Source organism: Chionomys nivalis, chromosome 23 (genome assembly GCF_950005125.1).
Source record: "Chionomys nivalis chromosome 23, mChiNiv1.1, whole genome shotgun sequence".
NCBI classification, from domain to species: domain Eukaryota; kingdom Metazoa; phylum Chordata; class Mammalia; order Rodentia; family Cricetidae; genus Chionomys; species Chionomys nivalis.
Genome location: NC_080108.1, coordinates 33,320,942 through 33,348,376, shown reverse-complemented (window position 1 = coordinate 33,348,376; position 27,435 = coordinate 33,320,942). Strand labels below are relative to the sequence as shown.

Below are 27,435 nucleotides of genomic sequence, written 5' to 3'. Positions count from 1 at the left end.
TGGATTCCTTCCAGTCTAACGTGGTTCAATGGAAAAAGATGCCCTGAATGTTCTCAATAAAGGATTTTCAAAATTACTTTGCCCAAGAAACAGTAGGAAGCAGTTTGGAGAGAACTACAGCCAAATTCCCAAATATTGTTTATAAATGTTTGTTTACATTTAATGGGGGAAATGCTGTAGAGATTTGAATTGGTATGGATTTTTATTTATTAATACAAATTTAAAATTATTTTGAATTATATATATATATCATAATTTTATATTTCTGCTCTTGATTAAGGTATTATATTTGTACATCTAGTTTAAAATATAAGAGATAATTAAGAAACATAGGTTAATAGTGAGTCATATATAATAGTCAACTTGGTACTCATGTTATTTAGGTTTTCTTGATATACAGAGATATTTCAGATGGATTTTATATTTCTTGTGACAATGAGACAAGTACACATCTTCTTCTGAGAGCCAAATTACTTCAAAAGAAGATGCACATTGAAGATGCCCCTTAAGGAGTTTGCTAGTCATTTGGGCAAGAAACTGCTCTTTCCTGGACTGCTTGATAATATGCTGTATGACCTGGACATTCAGGACCAACAGCTCAAAAATCACAGTATGCCTAATGTCAGAACAAATGAATCGGAACTCTATTTTTTATATATTTATTTATTTATTTAATTAAAAATTTCCGCTCCTCCCTGCCTCCCATTTCCCTCCCCGTTCCCCTACTCCTCTCCCCATCCCTCTCCAGTCCAAGGAGCAGTCAGGGTTCCCTGCCCTGTGGGAAGTCCAAAGTCCTCCCCACTCCATCCAGGTCTAGAAAGGTGAGCATCCAAGCTGGCTAGGCTCCCACAAAGCCAGTACATGCAGTAGGATCAAACCCCAGTGCCATTGTCCTTGGCTTCTCATCAGTCCTCATTGTCTGCCATGTTCAGAGAGTCCGGTTTTATCCCATGCTTTTTCAGTCCCAGTTCAGCTGGCCTTGGTGAGCTCCCAATAGATCAGCCCCACTGTCTCAGTGAGTGGGTGCACCCCTCAAAGTCCTGACTTCCTTGCTCATATTCTCCCTCCTTCTACTCCTCATTTGGATCCTGGGAGCTCAGTCCAGTGCTCCAATGTGGGTCTCTGTCTCTATCTCCATCCATTGCCAGATGAAGGTTCGATGGTGATATGCAAGATATTCATCAGTATGGCTATAGGATGGGGCCATTTCAGGCTCCCTCTCCTTACCTGCCCAAGGAACTAGCTGGGGACATCTCCCTGGACACCTGGGAACTCCTCTAGAGTCAAGTCTCTTGCCAACCCTAACCTCTTATTAGAATGCAGTTTGTTGTATTGAACTAATTGAGAAGGAAATGTAGAATTATTTTCAGAGTAGCTTGACATAAAGTGCACTCTACCAGCAGATGGTTTCAAATTGATGAGATTGCAACTTACTTAACTGAATTCTGATTTTACTAAAGATAGAAAAAATGTATTTCAGAGTTAATAGTGATTACGGAATTTGAAGAGAAATTTCTGTATTTGGAATCTAGTGGATTTTTAAAGTAAATACTTTAATATTTACGTGGTACTTTATGTATATTTAAGGCCTTATAGGTGTTTGTACAATTACCTTTGCAAGAAATGACATTCATATTTTTGTTTCTCGCATGTAATTGTACAAACACCTATAAGGCCTTAAATAGAAAACAGAAATGATTGGAATATAAATATTTAAACCTTTTCTGAAAAAATTAATCTGAATGCACTTCTTTATCATTAAGACACTGTGGGATACTGTGTTATACTTGGGTCTATTTGTAACAGGGCTTAAAAATCAACATTTCTTCCTATAATACACCCATCTCCGTGTACAACACTCCAATGGACTTAAGTAAATTATGTATAATAATTCAACAAAATGGATATTTTAATCATGTATTATATTTATATATAATACATATATATGTATTGTGTGTAATATTTATGATTTGACTGCATAAAACACACACACACACATACAAACAGACAAAAATAGATCACATAGATAGAATCAGAAGACAGATGCACTTTGCTGCAGAGTCAAAATCAGGAAACTCCAGACAGAAATGGAGACTTCTGTGTATACTGGTAGATTGGAGGAAAAAGCAAAAGCAATGTCGCTCGCTCAGACAACCTGTCATACTTAGTCAGTTTTGTCTGCTATTAACTAGAGGCAAAACACAGGAAAAAATAAATTTTATCCTGAGTTCCCATTTGAATTGCTCTGCTTCTTTTACCACACAGGGAAGAGAGAGACACAGATGAATCATCAGCTCTTGATGACATCATCAAATTAATGCAGTCCTTGCCTTTCAATCCTTATATGAGATCTCTCTCCTTATTGGTTGATAGATTGCATAAAAATGTCTGCACTGAGGGATTTTACCAGTCAGGTTCCTGACTAAAGTCCAGCTGGACTTTAGTCAGGCTCCTGATGGTGAACAACCAAAGAAGAAAATCTGTCTCAGAGAACTACAGGAGACAGAGGCAATCCTAACCTAGGAAAACAAGGATGCAGCGTGATTCCCATGCTCCTGCCAAGAGTCACCTGTTTCTGTTTATAGTGCAGGAAATGTGCTTGAGTCTCTGAAGCAAACGCTTCAGCCTTAATATCTGTGATTCTACGATTAGTCTAGAATTCTGAAGCTCATATAATGAAGGCTTAATTTGGAAGTCAATACCTGACAGCACCCATAGATGTACTGATTATATGCGCCACCGGACGAACCTGTAAAATAATTGCGATGCTGGAAAGTGTCCCCAGACACCCGGGAACCTGAAATTTTTTAGTTCCGGATTCCCCAATCAGTGTTTTAGGGACTCTGACATAGCATTTCTGAATGTGATACCAGGAAGCTGCAATCTGCAGTACAGAATCACAATCAGCCGCCAGCAGGCAGAAATGCGACATTTCAGGTAGATAGGCAGGGATACAGACCAAAAGAGAGGGATGTATGATCATCTCTTAGTTATCTGCAATGTTTTCCTTTTTTGAAAATTGGATTCTGGTCCTAGGTAAACTACATTTTTTCCTGTCATCCACTTTCACTTTCATTTTTTTTTTTCCTTGCTGGACCACACAGTTAGATAGGAGGGAGAAATGAGTCAGCAGTTCCGATCGAGGTCTCCAAGGTAACCACAGGATTTGTTCCTATTGGTGGAATTGAGATCATTCTTCTCATTGTTGCGGGAACATTTGAATGCACACACTCCTTCAGTAAGCGACAGTAAGAGCTAGTTACGTTTTCAGAATAGCGGGTGCTTACTAGTCAAGCTTTGGGTATATGCAATCTCTCAGCTGCACATGTTTATAACAAAAACCCTAATTTACATAGACACAGACAAGGCAGACTGCTATTGCCTTCTTCTAAATGAGACTAAGCCCAGGGAAATTAGCAAAATAAGGTACTGGTTTATTTTCAGTATTACACTTCTGAGTCACCTGCCATGGTCTCCTGTGCAGCAAGTTGATTCTTGCTTCTGAAAACTCTGCTTCTCTCTAAACTTGTGGCACCACTGTCTCATCTTCAGCACTAAAAGAAAATATTTCATTTCGGGTTTTAGCATCTGACAAAGCCAAGGGGACTTGTGCCCTTTCCTCTGTGCACTGAATTCTTTTGTGCATATAAATATGACATTGTAGTTTTATTTTCATGAATAATTAGACTCATAGCCGGGCGATGGTGGCGCACGCCTTTAATCCCAGCACTCGGGAGGCAGAGGCAGGCGGATCTCTGTGAGTTTGAGACCAGCCTGGTCTATAAGAGTTAGTTCCAGGACAGGCTCCAAAACCACAGAGAAACCCTGTCTCGAAAAACCAAAAAAAGAAAAAAGAAAAATTAGACTCATTAAATTCATGCAGTAACATAATGAAGTCACTACCCTATCTGTCACCAAAGACCCTGAAGGTAGAATAAGGTATAGAAGAGGAAACATACTTCTTTTTTAATTAGATATTTTTAAAAAAAAAAATATTCCAAATTTCCACTCCCTCTCATCCTCCCATTCCTTCCACACATCCTCCAACCCCACCCCCATCTAATTCTAAAATATGGCAAGGCAATTTGCTTTATGGAATGTTCAAGGTCCTCCCTACTACATCTAGGCTGAACAAGGTATACATCCAAACAGAAAAGTATGCCAAAAAGCCAGTACATGCACTAGAGATAAATTCCAGTGCCACTGCCAGTGGCCCCTCGGTGTGTCCCAACTGTCACCCACATTCAGAGGATCTAGTTTGGTCCTATGCTTGTTCTTTCCCAGTCCAGCTAGTGTTGCTGAGCTCCCATTAGCTCAGGTAAACTGTTTCATGAACCGTTCATGATCTTGACCCCTTTGCTCATTTTCTCCCTCCTTCTACTCTTCAACTGGACATTTGGAGCTCAGTCCAGTGCTCTGATGTGCGTCTCTATAATATTTTTTTGAAATGAAACCCTCCAACTATTATTAAATTATCATGACGTTGTTAGATACCAGAAGCAATTTGAATATGCTCAGAAATAGATTTAAAAGTAACATTCCAGAATTATTTTCTGTAAAAACACATATGTTAGAAATACATTCTATAATTCATGTACTTGTTCGTTGTATTTATCAAATTTGACATGATCTATTAGAAAATTCCAGCAACAAGGTTCAGTGAGCAGCCCAGTATTACATCATTTATCTGAAGCCAGAATTGAGGCTTTCATGTTGATATCCCAGATATCCAAATAGTAAAGATTTCGTCACTAGTAATTATCATGTGCTTTTTTTTTTCTTTCACTAAGTGGTCACAGTGTCAGTAGTAAATATTTTATCCTCTAGTCCACCTTTAATTTGTTTGATAGTACTGCAAAACATATTTAAGAATGTGTGAGAAGTAAATTATCAGCTATGATTGAACTCTCTCAGATAAACACAAGATTTACCTCCACTGTTGGAGTTGTGATTGCCTTCCATTTTGGGTGTTATTTCATGCTCAGTTTGAATGCACACACTCCTTCAATCAGAAAACAGGAATACTTATAAAACTGCTAGCTGTGCTGGTTCTTACAAGTGAGGCTCTGCCTATATGCCAGGTCTCATTTGGACCTGTGTATAACCAAACCCCTACTGTTTATTTATTTAGACAATGCAGGCTTCTCCTGGCTTGTACAGGAGTCAGAGTTCATAGAAATTAGCAAAATCAGAAAGTACTTTCACAGTACTATTCCAACTGTTTTGAAAATTTTGGAGTATGAATTCTATTATCTACCCTATCTCGGTGCTTACAAAGTTTTGTGCCAAAATCACCCTCTATGTTAACTTGTATTGCAAATCTAAAAGTATTATCTCTGTCATGAATTTATTTTCTCAGTTTAACATAGTAGTGTTCCATATCTCTCAAGCTTTTTAAGCATTACATCTCTCTTATGAAAATTTTTTGTTAGCATCTAATCTGTAAAATCATAACTATCTAGTCTTCAAACATGTTAAAGTACTGAACAGAAGAATATATTACCTGAGTAAACAGCAAGTGCAAAACAAATAATTTTGCCAGCACCATTTGTTAAAGATGCTTTCTTTCTTCCATTGAATACTTTTAGCTCCTTTATCAAAAATCAGGTGTTCATAGGTTTGTGGGTTAAAGCGAGGGTCTTCTATTCGATTCCATTGGTCGACTTCTCTGTTTCTATACCAATACCAAGCTGATATCATTACTGTAGCTCTGTAATAGAGTTTGAAGTCAGGGATGGTAATGCCCCCAGACAATCCTTTATTTTATAAGATTGTTTTGGCTATCCTGTTTTTTTTGTTTTTCCATATAAAGTTGATTATTGTCTTTTCCAGATCTGTGAAGAATTTTGATGGGATTTTGATGGGGATTACGTTGAATCTATAGATTACTTTTGGTAGAATTGCCATTTTTACTATGTTGATCCTCCCAATCCAAGAGCAAGGGAGATCCTTCCATTTTCTGGTGTCCTCATCGATTTCTTTCTTCAAAGACTTAAAGTTCTTGTCAAATAGATCTTTCACTTCCTTGGTTAGAGTTACCCCAAGATATTTTATGCTATTTGTGGCTATCGTGAAAGGTGATGCTTCTCTGATTTCCCTCTCTGCTTCCTTATCCTTTGTGTATAGGAAGGCAACTGATTTTTTGGAGTTGATGTTGTGTCCTGCCACATTCCCAAAGGTGTTTATCAGCTGTAGGAGTTCTTTGGTAGAGTTTTTTGGGTCGCTTGTGTATACCATCATATCATCTGCAAATAACGAAAGCTTAACTTCTTCCTTTCCAATACGAATCCCCATGATCCCCTTATGTTTTCTTATTGCTATTGCTAAAACTTCAAGCACTGCCGGGCGGTGGTGGCGCACGCCTTTAATCCCAGCACTCGGGAGGCAGAGGCAGGTGGATCTCTGTGAGTTCGAGACCAGCCTGGTCTACAAGAGCTAGTTCCAGGACAGGCTCCAAAGCCACAGAGAAACCCTGTCTCGAAAAAACCAAAAAAAAAAAAAAAAAAAAAAAAAAACTTCAAGCACTATATTGAAGAGGTATGGAGAGAGTGGACATCCTTGTCGTGTTCCTGATTTTAGTGGGATGGCTTTGAGTTTTTCTCCGTTTAATTTAATGTTGGCTGTCGGCTTGCTGTAAATAGCTTTTATTATATTTAGGTATGATCCTTTTATCCCTAATCTCTCCAAGACCTTCATCATAAAGGGGTGTTGAATTTTGTCGAATGCTTTTTCAGCATCTAATGAAATGATCATATGGTTTTTTAAAGATTGTGGGTTGCAAAAACAGACACACTAGTTTCTTCTGCAACACTGAGGAATCTGTCTTTAGATTACTGGCCTAAAATATATCTCAGATGTTGCTAAAAGGCATTATATTGCATGACAGACCTATTTCATCTTGACAAATTTCAGCAGCCCATATCTTTTGTGTTTTTCTTCGCAAATATGGACACCATACTGTCTGTAGTTGAGACTAAGGCAGTTTCTTGTCTGGTGTCTAACTTTGCTACTTTGAAATCATACTCCATATGGAGATTAATTGAAGGCCATTAGCTTCTCTTTAGTAGATTGATGCTTACAGGAGCAGACGTGCATAGCTGTCATAAAAATTCTTGTACTATTAACATATCTAACATTCTATATTCTTTGATCTCTGATGTGTTTGAAGATTACCTATCTATGAAAATTCATCACTGATTTTCTTAGAAAACATACCTGAGGTTATGGCATTTTTTTATTGTTAGCAGTGATTAACTACTACCTATAACTGTTAGTTTTTCTAAACAGTTCATAATAGCTCTCATGGTGTAGCATTTTGTGTTGCATTTTACAATGAGTGCATGGAAAAAATAACCCAAACAAGAATAGAAATCTATGTATGGTATGTTGCAAAAATAACATTGAATCTTTATCAATAAACCACAATTTATAGCAATGTAAAATATTTCTGATGAGTATCTCTTCATAGTTTATGTTAAGACTAAATATTCTAACCCTTTATGCTCTCATTCCTATATCATTAACTCCAGCATGAATGCTGTTGAAACAGAGAAACTGAGCAATCAATCCACAGTAGTCACTGTGTTAGAAATATTGAATTTCCTTGGGTACAAGAATAAGAATCAGTCAATGTTCAAATATTACACATCAACCATTAGACATGTGTGGGAGGAGTCACTGATATGCGAACTGGTTTGTGTAAGCGAAGGAAGTGTGAGAAGAAATATTTGCAATGCCTGGGTCACTTGGGATTATAGTATACAATAAGCAGAGATTTACGAAAGACCCTAATACTTTCTGGATCTTTAGAATGCCTTGGAGAATACATAGTTTTGCTGAGATTTCTTTGAACAGTATGTTTATACAGTTGGGAATCTTTTGGAAGACATAATTTACTAATTATAATTAGTCTATACTGGAACATGCTATGTTTTGGAGATAAGAGAGAGTATAAGAAAAGAAAGTGGTGAAAACGAGTTACTAGAAAGCAATGCTGGTAGGTTGGAGTGAAGCCTCAGTCATTCCAGGTAAATTTTTGAGAGAAAGACAGCTTTACTGTTAATGCTATTGTAACAGGATTTGAAGACTTCCAGGAAATATAAGGAAAACTTTATAAAGCATTCTATGAGAAGACAAGTTTATGCTTTGGGTGGGCAAATAGCCTTTGTATCTTTTCATTATGCTGCCCATTTTATCATGAACAGCCTAGCAATTTTTATTCCTTTATGTGAAAAACCAAGAGACAATGAACTAACGTTTTAAACAAGTAGGACTAATGTAAAAAAGTGGTAGATTTTAATAATGTGAGACCTAAAGTCACCCCTAGTGTGGATTGAGTATTTTAAAGCAAGAGAGAATAGTTGTACTTTTATGGGTCATTCAAGTAGACAGGTTTATAGCAGAGCTATCGGCATTCTCAAGGTTACCCTCTAATAGAATAAATATTATGTTTAAGATTTACAGAATTCAAAATAGATAAAACAGACGAGAGGTAAGTTGAGGAATCTAAGCCTGATGTGCAAATGTAGTTAAAGCAAGAGAAGAGTAGCAGGATCCAAATCTCTCAACTCATGCATTGGTGAGGAAAACAAAAGTTACAATGGTGAGATCTAGGTGATGGAAGTTGCTAGACTCAGGGAAAATTAATATGAATTTTGCACTTCCAAAAAATTTATTTCATCATATTTTTCATTTGTATATAAAGGTTATATGTCTTAAATAATAAATGGTACTAATACATATGAACTAACATACTCCAGAAGACCATGCCAATATATTACTTAGTTTATCATTAATTTTGAATATTCTGACACTGTCTCGGAACAGGTGACAATGAAATTCACAAATATTCACCTTCTTTTGTATCACTGCAGACTTATTTTTAAAGTTTTATAAAATTTTATGTGCATTGTTTTTTTTTTTTACCATGGGTGACCTTCCCTTCACCTCATTGAGTTATTTCCAAACTTGTGCCAGAATTAACATTTATGATGTGTGTCAGGATATGGAGAGAAATATATGTATATGAATATATCATTAGGAGTCAGTTTATTTCTATATGATTTTTCAGAAATAAGAAAACTTTCGGTATAATTGTCATCATTTTAGTCTCTGTCTTCAGTGCATTAAAGAAGTGTGGGGTTATCCTGCCTGGTGGTGGTGGCTCACACATTTAATCCCAGCACTTGGGAGGCAGGTGGATCTCTGTGAGTTCAAGGCCAGGCTGGCCTATAAGAGCTAGTTCCAGGACAGGCTCCAAAAACCACAGAGATACCCTGTTTCAAAAAAACCAAAAAGAAAGAAAGAAAGAAAGAAAGAAAGAAAGAAAGAAAGAAGGAGGGAGGGAGGGAGGGAGGGAGGGAGGGAGGGAGGGAGGGAGGAAGGAAGGAAGGAAGGAAGGAAGGAAGGAAGGAAGGAAGGAAGAAGGAAAAAAGGAAAGAAGGGAGGAAGGAAGGAAAGAAAGAAAGAAAGAAAGAAAGAAAGAAAGAAAGAAAGAAAGAAGTGTGTGTTATCCTTTAAAAATACTGCTCTTAGTCATAATCCTCATAATTACTTAATTTCTCCAATGGTTTTAGGACCAGATTGACCAAAAGATATCTGAAGATTTTTTATGATTTTCACTTTTATGCCATGTATCTCATGAGAGTGAGGAATTTTTTCTGCTAATTTAAGTCACTGTCATGTAGAGTCAATTTTAGTCATTTCTCAAGTAGTCCATTCCTGTGAAGCTTCTAATAGCAATGGAGGTATTTCTATTCTATGGGAAAATAATTTGTAGGAACTTTAAAGACAGATGTTTTGCTTCATACTGGAGATGCAGACATATTTTTGAAATGGTCTTTTTGCTTCAGTGTAGCAATATAGGAATGCCCTTGTCCAAGAAGGAAATTAGATTACAGTGTATTGGCCCCCTTGTTATAATATTCTCATATCCTTTCATAATACAAGGGCTTCAGTTTTCATAATCTCTCCCCAAATGTACCATGACACATTTCAGTTACTTCAAATATCATACACTGACTAAGAAAATACTAAAACTTTTCTCCAGAGTCTTCTGATAACATGAAGATATTTTCTTAATATGTTCTCCTGATCTCAGATAACTTCAGCTTTTTCCAAGTTGACATAAAAATGTCCAGTTCACTACCATAGGTTATTGCTCCATTCAAGGTACACTAATAAAGTTTTCCATTGTTAATTTTCATCCCTTTCCTCACTTGTCCTGCTTAGTGGAACACAATGGCATTTGTAGTTAATGATGCCTGTGGGTATAAGGTGTTCCAGCAATAGAATATGAACAATAGCCTCAGAGTTCATTAACATGCTTGAGGCGGATGAATCAGGCATTTATGCCCCTCCCTCCATATATCAGGGACTCTTAGGCAATAAGGAGATGGAAAGAATTAAAGAGTTCAATGCATATTTAATTATATTACATATTATCCCCTGCTTATTTTCTCAGATTCTGTATTCATATGTCTGATAATAAATTTGATACTGGAAAATATTGGTACTTTGGAATCATCTGCCACCTTTTAATCTGATGTGATCTTTCTGCATCTTTTCAGTACTAAAATGCACCTCTTTGGGGTAGGGTTTTGATGAAGATTGCAATATCAGAAAATAGTCCCCCAAAACAACACCTTTCCTGCATATCCTTGTGTTACGTGCTAATTATTGCCTGAAGATGTATCTCTGATAAGGGTCAAATGATGCACTGTATATGCATATAACAGCATGTAATTAGGACTCAGTTTTTTGTATTTGACTAGAGAAAGTTGAAAGAAATTGCTTTTGTATAAGTCTATTCACATATTAGTATCATGTTCCTGGCCATTAGAGTAAATTTGGAAATTTCCTTCCCAGTAATGGTCTTAATCATATTTCTTAAAATTAGTTGATTTTTTCCATTGATATTTTTTTGGATGCTATTACAAAAATATATCAGAAGACTGCTCACTATTTTTTCTTTTAGGTCATGTAGCTCATGAGAGTGGGGAATTATTTTTACTGCAAATTTTACTCCATCAACAAGATCATTATTTTTATTAGATTACCATTATGTTATACCACTTGTCATCAATCCCAGTAAGGTTTCTAAATAGGAACAAATTGATTTCTAGTCTATGATGACATAATTATGTAAGAAATTCATAATTACCTTAAAAACATGTTCTTTCTATCAAATTGGGAGGTGTAAGAATATTTTAACATAGTCTGTGAAGCTCCACTGTGGCACTATAAGCATGCCTTTGACCAAGAAGCCAGTCAAATAGTACATTACTAGTAGTACCTGAGCGAGAAAGTTCTGATAACACTTTATCAGTTTACACAATATCTCTTCAAAGATACCATGATACATTTCACATGCTTTCAAATATTTATATAAGATTATGTATATCTGTATGAGTTTCCATATACATACACATATAGAAACATACATAAAATGCAGGTGTTCACTTTCTTGACATAGGATAGAATTTCATACATGAACAGTATATTTGTATGATTTCACAGTTTTTGTTTACTCCTTAAATAAAATATTGGCACTACAAAGTCAAAATAAATACAAGTAAATACTAAAATTATTTTATTTTATTTTATTCTACATGAACAAATGTATAAATAAACAACTCAAGCTATGTACAGAATGTGATGATTATATAATCACTTTTAGCAATGACATTTTTGAAATTGAGTAGTCTTTCGATGTTAGTGTACTACAGAAATGGCACTATTTTTGTTAGTTTTTTAGCTTTTTTTGGTAAATATATTTGTTATATATGCTGGACAGGATATGGGGTAAGGGGAACACTCATCTATTGCTGGTAGGAATGTAAACTTATACAACCAGTTTGGAAATCAGTATGGTTGTTTCTCAGAAAATTTGGAATCAAACTACATCAGGATCCAGCAATACCACTCTTGGACGTATACCCAAAAGATCCTCAACAATACTAAAAAAAATTGTTGAACTATGTTCATAGCTGTTGGGAGCAGTGAGACCCCAGATCCTAAATTTCTTGTAATCCCCTGATCTGAGTGCCTACAGCTGCTCTGAGCAGGAGACCTTCAGGAGTTCCTGATGGCAGCAGAGTGGTTTCTGGTGGGTTTGGCTGGGGTGTGGCTATCTCTATATAATCTGCCCCTGAACACAATAAAGGGGGCATTCTTGGGGAATTCAAGGATGACCCGTGTCGTTGTCTCTCTGTCTGTGTGTGTCTGTGTATTTTAACCTCCAGTCCCTTGCCCAAAGCTCGCGAACAGGGTTCAAGTGCACAGAGCGCAGAACCGGGGGCGCAGTGTGCGGCAATTGAAGGTCCCAGCCGAGATATCTGGAACTAGGGAACGCTGAGAGGTCCCCCTCAGAAGGTGAGGGTGGATTGGGGTATATGGTTAATCCTGACGTCCTTCGCTCGGTTTGGCAGCAAATGAAAGTCCAACCGAGAAAGAGGGGTAAACAAACAGGGTTGTCCCTGTCCGGAGGGGATGTATGTATTGGGAAAAGATAGAATGTATATGGCTAAAAAGATAAATGTATACAGATGTATGATATATTGATTGTGTTGTCTTTTGTGTTCTGGACTAGAGAAAGACATTTGATTCTAGGAACTGCTAAGAAAGGTGTTTTGACTTTAAAATATGGGCTTAAGAATTTGATGTTTTGGAAAGAAGGTCCTGTTTTTGTCTCCACAGCCGATGAGAGCCTAAGAATTTATTCGAGATTCATGTGGTATGAATTACCAAGACCTCCTGAAATGTTGCAGTGGAGAGTGGCGGCCAGCGAGGCGGCGTGAAGGCGGATGACAGCATTAAGCTGCGACGTGCTCCCTGCTGGGCGGCGGTGGTAGTGGTGTCAGGCCAAGGGGCAGCCATTCGACTTGACCACTGCCAAGAGCCACCAGTGGTAGGGGAGTAAACAATGCAGGGCTGGCCGGGGCCGCGCTCTCCCGCTCAGCCTCTCCCCCACCGCCAGGACCCACGACTGAGCATGACTGGAAAATGGCAGTAAATTGTAGTAAATACCCCTAAGAATGCAGCGTCCCCACTCAGCAGGAAGTAGCCAGACAGATTGACAATGCCCAAATTCCCTAAAAGAAAGTTTAAGTGGGGCCCCTTCAATGGTTGCAGAGCAGCAAGCCTACTTTCCTGAGTTCCCCTCCACTTCATGCACCAGTTTGGACCCAGAACGAATGCAGCTGGGGCTAGAAGGCAGCTGGGAGCAGAGCTTTGCTAGGTGGCTGTGATGGGTGCCTAGCCTGGCGGATGCCACAGCAGTGCCAGGAGGATGCAACAAATGCTGGAGCTGAGACAAGCTGGAGCACAGGCCCCACTGGGCTGCCCGAGAATGCAGCAGCGGTGCAAGGAAAAGGTAGTGGCAATTCCAGGCTCTGCATGCTGAAGAGTCTGCAGCAGAGCGAATTTAAATCAAGACACTGCCCTATTGTAGAAACAGGTGGACTTATGCCTAGTACAACAAATGTCTTGTTCATTATTCCATTTGTATGACATCTGTTAATATTGCCTCTTATGTGGTGAAACAACTCAATGGTTACTTGAATAACCTTTGAAATGTTACAATTAGCACACTGGATTGTAACTGTTTTAGCCAAAGGGTTCCTTAGCAGAAGCAGGATCAGCTGGGCTGCTAGGGATGCCAAAGAGGTGCATGAGCGAGAAGGTGTCTTCCCTGCACTCAGCTGACAAGAATGAATGTGCCACGGGGCTATAACCTCCAGCCTCCTTGCCGGAAGCTCGCAAACTGGGTGCCAGCACACAGAGCACAGACATGGGGGTGCGGTGCGCGACAATAGCAGCATTATTTGTCATAGCAAAAACCTGGAAACAACCTAGATGCTCCTCAACTGAAGAATGGATATAGAAAAGTAGCACATTTACACATTAGAGTACTATTCAGTGTTTAAAAAACAAAAACAACAACAACAAAAAAAAAAACAATGACATCTTGAATTTTGCTTGCAAATGGATGGAATTAGTAAACACTAATCTGAGTGAGGTAACCCAGACCCAAAAAATGAATATGGTATTACTAACTCATAAGTGGATACTATCTATAAACAAAGGACATTGAACCAATAGTTCATAATCCTAGAGAAGCTAGGTAATAAGGTGAACCCAAAGAAAAACATATATCCACCTGCATATTGGAACCAGACAAGAACAACTGATAAAATTGGGAGCATGAGGATGAGGGAAAGTAGGTTGAAAGGGGAAGAGGAGAGGAGAAAGAGAGGCATAAAGAGAACTTGAGGGAATGGGATAGACTAGATGGAAAAAGGACAGAGATGAGAGCAATGAAAGAGATATCTTGATTGAGGGAGCAATTATAGGGCTAGCAGAAATCAGGCTCTAAGAAAACTCTCAGGAATCTATAAGGATGACCCCATCTAAGACCCTAAGCAATACAGGAGAGGGGTCCCTGATTTTCACTTGTGCTGTAGTCAAACAGATGCATATCTTAAATACTACTATAGAACCTTCTTCCAGCAACTGATGAAAACAAAGGCGGAGACTCACATTGGAGCACTGTACTGAGCTGCAAAGTTTAGGTGAAGATTGGGAAGAATGAGAATATGAACAAAGAGGTCAAGACCATGGTGTGTTCACCCACTGAAACAGTCTACCTGTGCTAATGGGAACTTAACAACTTTAGCCAGAATGGGAAGGAACAAGAATAGGACCAAACTAGTACATCTGAATGTGGTTGACAGTTTTCTGGATGGCCACACTGAGGGGCCACTGATAGTGGCAGCAGGAATCATCCCTACTGCACACACTGGCTTTTAAGAATCCTATTCTGTTTGGATGTATACCTTGCTCAGCCTAGATACAGTTATGGAGGGCCTTGGACCTTCCATAAAGCAATGTGCCTTACCCTCTCTGAGGATTGGATGTGGGTGGGGTGGGAGCATAGGTGGAGAGAATGGGAGGAGGGCAGGGAGTTGGAACTTGGATTGGTATTTTTAAAAACCTAATAATTAAAAAAAAAAGAAAACCTCACGAAGGGAACTATTCTAGGACACATTTTCTTCTGTCTTACTACTTGCAATTACTCAAAAGTAAAATCACATTTAAAACACTTAGTTATATTTAAATGTTCTCTTTTGTTTGATGTATTGTTGCCTTTTACCATAAAAGGGTGGGAAGATTGACACATGTAATTTTATCATACATTAATTTTATTTCAGACATGTGCAGAGTAGGCATATTGTTTTAATCTGTAATTCTTTCTCACTTTTTCATGGAATGTTCAAGAATATCTTCTATGCTGTTCTTTATTTATTGTATGTGTGGAGATAATAAGGATATGGGCCAGGGACTTGCTGATTTCCTGACATTAATATTCACTATTCAGAAAATAGAGTTCAAACATGAAAGAAACCAGGGCACTAAATGATGACTAGGAATCAAGTAGAACATGTTGACCTATATAGTGGTCAGAAGTGTGTCCTTTGAGTTATATTCACTTTGCTGATTTATTTTGTTGTTGTTTGATGGCTATTCTGTGAACTGATAGGGAGAAGGTGTAAACCCAGAATATATTTTTAGAATATTCATATTCAGTTGCTCATGTAATGATATTATATATTTCCAGAATATTTGAGAAGTGTTGGAAAAGGATGGCATCTGAATAAATTTGGACACCTAGGCTAGCCTGGCAAGTTTCATATCCAAAGAGAAAACCTATCTCAAATCAGCTAATTTTAATAAACATCTACACCAGTATTTGATTGATATGTAGCATATTTGTACTCTTGAACTTCCAACAATTAGAACTAATGCATAATTCTTGCAGTATATCTAGTGCTAAAAAATCCCAGTATTCCTAGTGGGAGAACTAATGAATCCCTACACTCACGAGAGTCACTATTTGATTTAATGAGCTAATTCAGAAGGAAAACTAGGCTATTCTTTTAGGAATTTCTGTCATGAGAAATTATTTTTGTTCCAGCAAATGGCTCCATACTCATGGACAAAAAATACCTTAAATGAACTCAGCGTTATTAGAGGGTGAAAAAATATTTATTTCAGATTCTAGAGTGGTATTTGAAACTGGAGTAAAATTTAGTGTTGAGAATATAGTGGAATTTTTCAAAACAATGTATGTTTATATTAATATAAAGAAGATATACTATGGATATTAATTCCATGTGAGAAACCAAAAGTGTAATGACCACATTCAAAGTTATCTGTGCAATGAGAAATAATTCCATAAAAATGTCAATATTAATTTCTAACATTATACATATATTTAACATTTTTTCTTGAGATCAATTGACCTTAATTCATTTCTTTATAAATAACACACTCTGAGATTTTATATTTCCTTTGGATCAATTTGGAAGAGGGCTTGAATCCCACATTCCTTTCTTCAATTCAAATAGCACTTTGGTAGCAGAATATAATGGATATAAGTTTATTATATTTTATATTTCAACTATATGAATGTTTATGATTAAATGTTACAAATTTATAAAATATAAATTAGTATTTTATATAACATAATATTAATTTAGTTTCATTTAAAAGCTACAAGAATCAACTGATATAAACTGATGCCAAAGATTTAGCCTCAAGATTTACTTTGCAGACCAGAGTCACAATCATAAATGATAAATGTCCTGATATAAATGGAGGATTTATAATAGATAAATAGATTCTATTCAAAAGAAGCTGCCAACTTTCTTATAGGACCTACACAATTAGTCAATTTTGACAAGGGGTGCCCAGCTGCTACCTCCTCCCAATCTACAGGCCCATAGTATATGATAGACTTCCATGAAGCAGAAAATTTGAAAGACTTTTTCACTTACACTGGCAGTTTGCCAGTCACTTTCTTCTGTGTCCTGCAGAATATCTGGAGGCCTCATGAAGCAGGAACCCTGAAGTATTGTTTCTCCTTCATTTGGCAAGTTGAGCAATCATTTCTCTGTGGATTGTACATGTATAATTTATACAGCATACCATTAAGCACTCAATAGAAGATCAGTTTCTTGCATTATGGCTAGCCTTGTTACATTGTAGGAAATTCCATGAGTTTCTTCAATGCATATCATCTTCTTGTAGTAATTGGTGCTTCCAGAAGCAGACATGTCCCACTGTTGATTAAAGTCTAACTTCTCAAAATCTTTTAAATGCTATATCTTGTATGTCTTTGAAGTATTGAAGATTATTTATCTAAGTGAACTATATCTCTGCTAATCTAGAGAACCTACATAACATGACTACAATTTTGATCATTACAGATGATATCTTTTAATCTATATTCCTTAACTTTATATTACATTTAAATTAGCTCCTAATACACAATATTTAAACAACAACAGACGTACCCATATACAGTGTAATAAAATTAAACTTAAATTTGTATAAGTAGACTTTGGTCCTATCCAATGCAAAGTGTTAAGAGGAAAGTTATAGCACTACATGCCTACATAAAGAAGCTGGAATAATCCCACACTTGTGAATTAACAGAACATTTGAGAAGTTTAGAAGGAAAAGAAGCAAACTCACACAAGAGAACTAGATGGCAGGAAATAATCAAATTGATCCTTAAAATCAACAAAATAGAAACAAAGAAAACAATATAAAGAATCAATGAGACAAAGAGTTAGTTCTTCAAGGAATCAATATCCAAAATAACCAAAAGGCAGAGAAAGAATATCCAAATTAACGAAATAAGAAATGAAAAGGGGTACATAACAACAGACATGGAGAATCATCAGGTCATATTTCAAAAACCTGGACCCCACAAAAATGGAAAACTAAAAGGAAATGGACAATTTTCTGATAAATATCACTTACCAAAATTAAATCAATATTAGATAAGCAAATTAAACAGAACTATAACTGCTGAAGAAATAGAGACTATCATCAAAATCTCCCAACCAAAAAAAAAAAAAAAAAAGCCAGGAGCAGATGGTTTCAATTCAGAATTCTATAAATTTTCAAAGAAGGACATACCCCACTTTAAATGAAAACAAACAAACAAAAAGTAATTTTAAAAATTGGGTGTAGTTTTCTCTAAACTTCTTCCTGCAGTTTGTTGATCAATTTTTTAAGGTTCATAGAGACCTTTAGGGGTATCTTGCTCCATTAACCCACAATATCCTGGAAATAATCCAATAGTTCTCATCTTCTGTGGAAACAAAAGCAGGATTTCTTTTGCAAAGTAACATATCCATCGTGTGATGGTGGTACACATATTTAATCCTAGCTCTCAGAAGGCAGAGAAAGACAGATTTCTACTAGAGCTAGTTCCAGGAAAGGCTGCAAAGCTACAGAGAAACCCTGTGTTGAAAAACAAAAAACAAAAAGAAAAAAGAAAAAAATAGAAATGTCCTTAGACTTTAATTTTGAAACCTTTAACATATATGTTTTTGTTTAACTAAGCAGTCATCAAAATCAAATTTCTCTCTGCCATCAAAAACTTCAAAGAAATCACAATAATATACATAATCCAGATACTCTGTATATGTTCCATCTTTACATGGCTTATAATTTTTTGCTGTATTACTTTATCATTAATATATTATCTTTACTCCTTCAATTTATGAGTGTCTGTATTTTATGTTATTTTTACTTTAATTTTAAAGACTTTGTTTTATTTTGTAAAACTATTTCATTCTATTACTGCCTATAACCATTTTATTCTTAAGACAAGAACATTTTTTTAAACAGCCATGACTTGTTCAGAGGTTTATTTTTGAATGAATCTATCTTTATTGCATATGTTTAATCATTTTTGACAGTACAGTTTTTTATTCTTAATGTTTATCAGGTATGACAGAGATTATCGCTGTGCCTTTGCCTGTTGAATTAACCCCATCCAACACTGGAGAGGTATGTTCATCACCACTTTAAACAATGATATTGCCCAATAAATCAGTTCCACTGTCACAGTGGGTGGGTGCATCCCTCGTGGTCCTGATTTTTTGCTCATGTTCTCCCTCCTTCTGCTCCTCATTTGGACCTTAAGAGCTCAGACCGTTGCTCCAAATTGAGACTCTGTCTCTACCTCGATCCATCGCCAGATGAAGGTTCTAAGGTGATATGCAAGATATTCATCAGTATAGGATAGGGTCATTTCAGGTTCCCTCTCCTTAGTTGCCCAAGGTACCAGCTGGGAACATATTCCTGGACACCTGCGAACCCCTCAAGAGTCAAGTCTCTTGCCAACCCTAAGATGGCTCCCTTAGATAGGATATATACTTCGCTGCTCCCGTATCCTCCCTTCCTATATCCCAACCATCCCAATCCCCCGAGCTCCTCCCATCCTCCCCTTCTCATATTTCTCATCCCATTTCCCCTTTGCCCCATGCCACCTCACCCGCAAGTTCCCAGTTTTTGCCCTGCAATCTTGTCTACTTCCCCTCTCCATGCGGATGACTATATGATTTTCTTTGGGTTCACTTTCTTATTTAACTTCTCTAGGATCACAAATTATATGCTTAATGTCTTTTATTTATGGCTAGAAACCGATTATGAGTGAGTACATCCCATGTTCCTCTTTTTGGGTCTGGGATACCTCACTCAGGATACTGATTTATTGGGAGCCCACCAAGGCCAGCTGGTCTGGGACTGAATAAGCATGGGTTGATTCTGGACTCTCTGAGCATGGCGGACAATGAAGGCAGAAGAGAAGCCAAGGACAATGGCACTAGGTTTCGATCCTAATACATGAACTGGCTTTGTGGGAGCTTAGCCTGTTTAGACGCTCACCTTCCTGGACGTAGATAGAAGACCTTCGTCTTCCCGCAGGGCAGAGAATTTGGACTGCTCTTCAGTATCGAGAGGGAGCGGGAATGGTGTGGGGGGAGGAGAAGAGGAGTGGGAATAGGGGGAGGGGAGTGGGGGGAGGGGGCAATATTTGGGAGGAGGGGAGGGAAATGGGAAACGGGGAGCAGGTGGAAATTTTAATTAAAAAAAAATAAAAAATTAATAAAAAGAAAAAAAAACAAAAAAAAAAACAATGATATTGCCCCAGAACTAGGGACATTGTTGGCCTATATCTCCATAAAGCAATTTGCAACCTGCTCCTCACAAACACCATTTACATGCATTGCAAGAAGACCATCCAAAAGATCCAGAGCAGTTTTGGCTTCCAGTATGAACCAGAAAGCTGTCTCTTTAAGACATACCTCTACTCACTGCTAAACAAATAAAGCCTTTCTGAAAAAAATGTGACTACCAAGAAGCTGCAATTGACTCCCCTTTATGTGGGCCTATCAGTGCTTTGTAAAGTTTTCTTAGGAATTATGTTGATGCACATTGCCAAATGTTGGTCACCCTAAGATAAGGAGAGACTCTTTTTGTTTCCCACGCACCCAATCCAAATAATCACACAGAATCTATAATCATTACAAGACTGTTCAGTTAATGGTTCAGGTATATTTTTAGCTAGCTCTTGCATTTTAATTAACCCATATCTGATAACCTGTGTATAGCCACATGATTATGGATTACTGGCATATTTCTCGTTCAGTAGCTACCTGGTGTCACCTTGACTATGCTTACTCTTTCTCTATTTCTCTTTTTGGATTTCCAGACTGGCTACAATCTGTACCACCATAAGCCAAAACAGGTTATTTATTAACCACTCGTTTTAAAACAAATTCACTCTGCACAGAGGGATTCCCACATGAGAACACGAGTTAGCAACTCTGAAGGAGATCACCAAAGTTATCACCGGAACTTTTTTCCATTGGTGGAATTGAGATCAGTCTCTTCATTGGTTCATATTCCAAGTACAACCTGAATGCACACACTCTGTCAGTCAGGTACAAGGAAAGCTAATACAGTTTTCAGCAGAGCATCTTCCTACCAGTCAGGCTTTGGTTATAATCCAGTTCTCAACTGCTCACAATTATAATCCAAACCCGAATGTTCATTTTTCAGGCAAGGAGGATTGTTCCTGACATCTGTATGTGACAGAACTCTTGGAATTTAGCAAAGTCAGGTATTTAAATTCAATATTTACTAGAGGATTTAAACCATGTAAACATATACCATCTTATTTTTAAAATTGGTTTTGTTTTGGTCATATTTTATTTCTTTTTTTTTTTTTTTTGGTTTTTTGAGACAGTGTTTCTCTGATGGAGGTGGGTCATCTTTTTATCTGTTGTTTTATTGGTTAAGTAATAAAGAAACTGTTTGGCCCTGATAGGACAAAAAATTAGATAGACGGAGTAAACAAAACAAAATGTTAAAAAAAAAAAAAGCCGAGTCACTAAGTCGCCATTATTCTCCCTCTCCAGACAGACACAGGTTAAGATCTTTCCTGGTAAGCCAGCTCGTGATACTACACAAAATATTAAAAATGGGTTAGATCAATATGTAAGAGCTAGCCAATAAGAGGCTAAAACTAATGGGCCAGGCAATGTTTAAAAAAATACAGTTTCCATGTAATTATTTCGGGGCATAAGCTAGCCATGTGGGCGGCCGGATGCTGGGGACGCAGCCCTGCTGCTCATATTACAACATTTCTCTGTGGTTTTGGAGCCTGTCCTGGAACTAGCTCTTGTAGACCAGGCTGGTCTCGAACTCACAGAGATCCGCCTGCCTCTGCCTCCCAAGTGCTGGGATTAAAGGCGTGCGCCACCACCGCCCGGCCATATTTTATTTCTTGTCTTTTTCCTTAGTAGTTGGTTTTTGCTTTCCTACTTTATATTCCTCCTTTTGCGTAAAACCTGTTTGATGTTTTAAAAGTAAAAATCCCAAACAAAAGCAGCAAGATCACTTCTGAAACCTGAGCACCAACTGTATACAGCTATATGCTAAACCCCTATCTGTATAAGCGTATAGGATGTAACATATTTCCTATGCATTTCTGGTAGACAGTGAGCATATACTCACAAAGTCAGATGACTGCAACCAGGATACCGAACACCTTACTGGGAAGTCTAGTGTAACAAAGAGTAGGTATCTAGAAGGAAGACAACACTTTTGTAAATTGCAATGCATGGGGAGAAATCAGAAATTATTGCATTCTGTGCAGACTGAGGAAGATGTAGCCCTTTCCGAAATAGTTTGGATAATTTTGGCAAAAAATACTTTTCTACTGAAAAAAGTATCTCCAAGACTGTTAAGCTTATAAAACCTTTACCATGTTACGAAGAAACTAGATTTTGAGCTTTTTATGAACCAGGAATGGAAAAGAGAAATTTCAGTTACAGAGTTTCACCCTCAGTGGAAGACTGATTTTTGCCTATAAAAAAGAAACTTTAACATAGTCGAGTTAATGCAACATTAACTAAGTTACAATGAAATTATGACATTAGAAAGATTGCACCAAATTCTGTCAGAATACTTTGAGAGTGCCAAGTACAATTTCTGAGCAGGTACTGATTCCAGGGTATGAATGAATGACAACAAGAAGAAACATTTTCACAGTTACGAACACAGAGATAAAACACAAAGGTTGATAAATAGAAATTTTAGGATATTTTACAAGTTTTCTTCAGAATTTTATCACAAGCTAATAATTATAAATACTGGGTAATAAAGAAGCAATCTAAGGCTAATTATTAGCCTGAAAGACTATTTTTTCTTATTTTTCTATTTTTACTATCTTTTTAAATAGAATAATGTTTCTGAATAGTGTCTCTTCCATGTATGGATTTCACTAATTTTTAATTTCAATTTAATTAATTTCCTTTTAATTTTCTAACATGACTGCAGCATCCATTTCATCTCCCCTCCCAGTCTCTCACTTAGGACTTGCTCTCACACTGCTCCTACACAGTATTCTCACGATATGAAGCAATTTTCTCATGAATTCCGGCCAATTTGGCATAACAAGTTGTTATAACACCACACACCTCTCCCTTTATTTAGGCAGGGAAATGCAATCCACTATGAGGAAAAGTTTTTAAAGTATCAGCAAAAACCACAGGGACAAATCATTCTACCACTGCGAGGTGTCCCACAAACAGATCAAGCCTCACAACTGTTACAAATAAGCAGAGGAACTAGGTGGGTCCCATGGAGCCACAGTGGTGGTTGGTGTATCCCCCAGGAATTCTGAAATTCATTCAAAGTTTGCCATTTTTCTCTCGTAACTTCCAATTTCTGAGGAATAATTTCTTTACGATACAGCGTGTATCCCAAATATTTGAAAGGTGGCTGTCTTTGTACTTTCTCTGGGGCAAGAATGAACCCTGCAAGGACAGGACTCTGCTGAAGCTGACCATATAATTCAAACAAACTTACTTCATTTATACTGCTAAACAAGACATTGTCCTTTAATGGATATTATAAACTTGCCATATGCCTATTTGTCACCACCAAGCAGCCCATGAGCCATCTCGTAAATTGTCATTCCTCTGTTTCCCACTAGCATTGATCTTAGATGAAAAAAGGAATTTATTCAAAAGACACGTTTGATTCAACTTTTTGATTGCTTAGAACCTTTTAAATATATATTTTAGTTGTTATGTAGTAATTAGTAATCCATGTCAGAATGCCAGTAGTAGGCAGAGTTTGTGTCTCACATGACAGTTCTTGAAAAAGTCACACACAAAATATTTATTTATTTATTTAAACATTTATTATAAACTTTCAGTAAAAGCACAGCTTATTACTGGCTAACTTGTAAATATTATATTAATTTTATTTCTTATGTCTTCTCTTTCATGTGGACTGGTATGTTTTCTTAGTATAGCAAAAATCTCTCCTTCTCACTGCTTCTCACGATACTGAGACTCCTTCATTTATTTTTCCCAACTACTTTTTTGTGGGGTTATTCAGCCTAACCTTCTACTGTCTAGATATAATCCAATAAGGATCTTTACTAAATCAATCAAAATGACATATATACATACAGCATAAAAGAATATTCCATGCCCTGTTCTTGATGTTTTATACATACACCCTTATTATCACATTTTATTTATATGGAGTTGGAAACATAAATATTCATCCTTACTATCTTCTTAACAGGTTTTGTGATTAAAATCTACTCATAAAAATGTTGGTATATATTATTTTATATGTATATTTACTCTAAAATATCTATGTTTATTCCTTACATATTTCACTTACTCAGTAGTGATTTCATCCTCAATGTTCATGTCTAGAAAAGGAAAAAGAATTACATGAACATGGAAGTTGAACCTGCCCAGCTGATGCTTAATATCTTACCACAGATTGGGCTGTGGTCTACAACTAAATTAAAATGTGGAATTAATGAACAGGCCCATTTTCTTGGTCAGGCTGCACCTCCCATTCTGTGACAAGAAGTAAGCACATAACACAATATCAAACAGTAAAAGTACTGTGACTCTAATTATATCCTATGAGATTGTTATGCCCAAATCTGCAATGTCCCCCAAAAGCCAACAAGGAGAGCGAGTCCCAAATTTAAAAGCCAAGAGCTTTATTTTTTGTAAGTTTGCAAACTTAGTCTCTCCGCATGACCAATGTATTGGAGTAAACGGAGAGCCCAGAGCTCAGTTAGAGTTGGGTTTTTATTGTAGTAAAGTTATGGGTAAGGGGTTTCTGAGGTTTCAGACCCCTGATTGCATGACATTTGTTTAGGGGTTTCCTGGTGACTGTGTGCTGGTAGGTGATCATATCTATAGCAGTTGGCATCTTAGGCATTTCCTTTGGATGATAAGTTCTTTGGTTGTGCTCAGGTAATCTTAGTTTATGGTCCTTCCTGCAACCAGGTGTTGCTTCAGGGTAAACTACTGAGAGTTAGGCCTCTATTAAATTTATTGATAGCTGAGTCCTACACTGTCAAGTGATAATGGTTGGAAGTAAAGAACTTCCTTTGGGTGATCTATTCATATTCAGATCATCGTGGCTGGCTCCTATAGGGATAAAGAAAATATAGTAAAGGGAAAATTCCAGTATTCTTTTCTTTCTGTATATGACTCAAAAGCAAAGTCAGAGATAAATAACACTATATATTATATGTAAAAGTTCTCTTTTGCTTTATGTAGGTTTACCTGGTACCTTAAAAAGTGACATAATGCTGGGTGGTGGTGGCACACACCTTAATTCCAGCACCCAGGAGGCAGAGGCAGGAGGATCTCTATGAGTTTGAGGCCAGCCTTGTCTACAAGAGCTAGTTCCAGGAGAGGCTCCAAAAGCTGCAGAGAAACCCTGCTTTGAAAAAACAAAACAAAAAAGACACATAAATTACACAGATAATTTCTTTAGGTATTTATTTTATTTCATATAAGTCTATCATCGTTCCATTTTTTAATTTTATTTTTATTTTGTTTCCACTATATCTTAGCTGAGCTAGGTAGCCTTCCAGTGAATGGGCTCCCTAAAGTCAGAAAAATCAGGATGGATTAATCCTGGTCCCACTGCTTCTATCCCCACACTCAGTCCCAGCCGTGCAACTGTCCCCCAAAATCAGAGGCCCTAGTTTGTCAGTATGCTAGTGCCCCTCACTGTCGGGTCAGTGGTCTTAGGTTACCATTAGCTCAGGTAAGCTGTTTCAGTGGGTATTCCCATCATGGCCTTAAACTCTTTGACTGTATTCTCAGTTCTCCCATTCTTCATCTGGAGTTTGGGAGCTCAGCCCTGTGATCAACTGTGGATCTCTGCATCTGCTACCATCAGTTGCTGGATGTAGGTTCTATGATGACATTTTAAAAAACCACCAATCTGACTACAAGGCAAGGGCTCTTCAAGCACCCTTTCCACCATTGCTTAGGCTGTAGCCGGGGTCATCCTTGTGAATTCCTGTGAATTTCTCCAATTCCAGATTTTTACTGGTCCCATAATTATTCCCTCCATCAAGATTCCTATTTCCTTGCTCGTTGTCTCTGTCCATATTCCACTTGACAATCCTGTTCCTTCAAGCTCTCCTCCCATCTCCTTGTCACTCCCCCTCCTCCCCTTCTGCATTACTTTCTCCCTGCAACCATACTTTCCCAATTTCTCCAGAGATCCTGTCTTTTTCCTTTGCTATTTTTTGTTTGTTTGTTTTGTTTTTTGTGTCTACCTCACCCAGGATGGATTTTTCTAATTTCACTCATCTGCCAGCAAATTTCAAGATGTCATTGCTTTTTAAAGCTGAAATGTACTCCATTGTATAATTGATTCTTCATTTTTTATCCATTTTTTGGTCGAGGGGGATAGATTTTCTTCCATACTGTTCTTATTACATATGCATGCGGATGATAGAGGAAAAACCCAGACATTTGCCCATTTTGTTCACATTATCACCTACTATTCAGAAAAGATAATGTAGCAGTGGACTTTATGGAGGACCATATCATATTTGGTGAATAAGTAGATTACAATGATCTTTAGAACGGTTTACTGTGCAGTCTATCAGTTATAGTCATTATCATACGTTTTTGTTTTTATGATTACATTGTAACCTGAGACAGTCAGGTAAGAGTCTCTCTCAGCAACTTGTGTATTTGTAAATTTGCAAACCTAGAAGACATTTTTAGAAGGCACATTTTCTAATCTAAAGAAGGCATGCTGGTATTATAAAATTCCAGGACATTCAAGAAGTGTGGTAAAAGGAAGTTTTCTGAGTATTTATGATAGAATGGTATGTTTCAGTTCAAGGAGATGACCTGTCTCAAATCTGATAGTTTTAATAAATATCTGCGTTAAATCAGTATTTGAATAATATGTAAACACATTTGAGTGAATGAATTTTCAAAAATTGTAACTAAATACATAATCCTTATAGTGCTCAAAAATTCCGCTATGCATAGTGGCAGGACAAACAAAACCAAACCCTTATTAAAGTGACTATTTGTTGTATTGAATTAATTGAGAAGGAAACTTACAATTATTTTCAGGGTATCTTGCCATGAAACGATTTAAATTGGTGGACAAGCAATTTCCTTAAATAAATTGTGTTTTTATTAAATATAGAAAAAAATGACTTCAGATTTAATAGTGATTATGTAATTGGGAGAGACATGCTACTATTTAGAATCTAGTAGATTTTTAAAATAAATTCTTATAAATTATTATTTAGAGGCTATTTTATATATATTGATTGCTTGTAAGAAACAAAAATATGAAGGCTACTTCTTACAAAGTTAAGTGTGCAAACACCTATAAGGCCTTAAAACAAGCAAAAACCAATGTTAACAATATAAATATATTTTTTCCTGAAATCAATTAAACTAGATTCATTTCTTTTTCATTAAGACAATGTGGGATACTATATTACAGTCAAGTCTATTTGGAATTGGATTTCAAGTCTATATTTCTTTCTTAAATTGACCCATTCCCTTGTACAACACTCTAATCAACTTATTTATATATTATGTATTAAAATTCAGCTACATTGAAAATTGTAATTGTATATTACATTTGTATATAACACATACTATTGTATTATATGTAACATATTTAATTATAATTTTACTGCATAAAAAACATAATTAAAAAATAGACAAAAACAGATTACAAAAAATCAGAAGGCAG

The 27,435-nt window shown here is 36.9% G+C and overlaps 1 long non-coding RNA gene across 1 annotated transcript in view; it reads left to right on the top strand.

The window, feature by feature from the left end:
• LOC130865076 (uncharacterized) overlaps nt 1–20,955 on the top strand; it is a 42,209-nt gene extending 21,254 nt beyond the window's left edge. The window contains exons 4-5 of the long non-coding RNA XR_009056076.1: nt 18,803–18,864; nt 20,920–20,955. This is a non-coding gene — a long non-coding RNA (uncharacterized LOC130865076). The remainder of the gene's footprint in view (nt 1–18,802; nt 18,865–20,919) is intronic.
• The last annotated feature ends 6,480 nt before the right edge of the window (nt 20,956–27,435 follow it).